We start from the raw sequence: 442 nt of genomic DNA on the forward strand, positions 1-442 counted from the left end.
ACCTGCCCCATCCATCCCACACCTGTCCCGTCCATCCCACACCTGTCCCTCACCCTCACCTGTCCCATCCATCCCATCCATCCCACACCTGTCCCTCACCTGTCCCACCTGTCCCACACCTGTCCCATCCATCCCTACCTGTCCCCCACCTGTCCCTCACCTGTCTCACCTGTCCCATCCATCTCTACCATCCCCACCCATCCCACCTGTCCCTCACCTGTCCCTCCCCTGTCCCACCCATCCCACCTGTCCCACACCTGTCCCTGACCGCTCTCACCCGCGCCAGGTGCGTTCCCGGATGTGCTGCAGTGCGGGGAGGTGTTCACCTGGTCCAACGCCGACTGCGCTCACCTGTACCCCGGCGCCATCACTCCCAACATGCTTTGCGCCGGCGGCCGCGCCGGAGACAGCACCGACTCCTGCCAGGTGCGGGCCGGGGGGG

Source organism: Corvus brachyrhynchos, unplaced genomic scaffold (assembly GCF_000691975.1).
Source record: "Corvus brachyrhynchos isolate BGI_N302 unplaced genomic scaffold, ASM69197v1 scaffold729, whole genome shotgun sequence".
NCBI lineage: Eukaryota > Metazoa > Chordata > Aves > Passeriformes > Corvidae > Corvus > Corvus brachyrhynchos.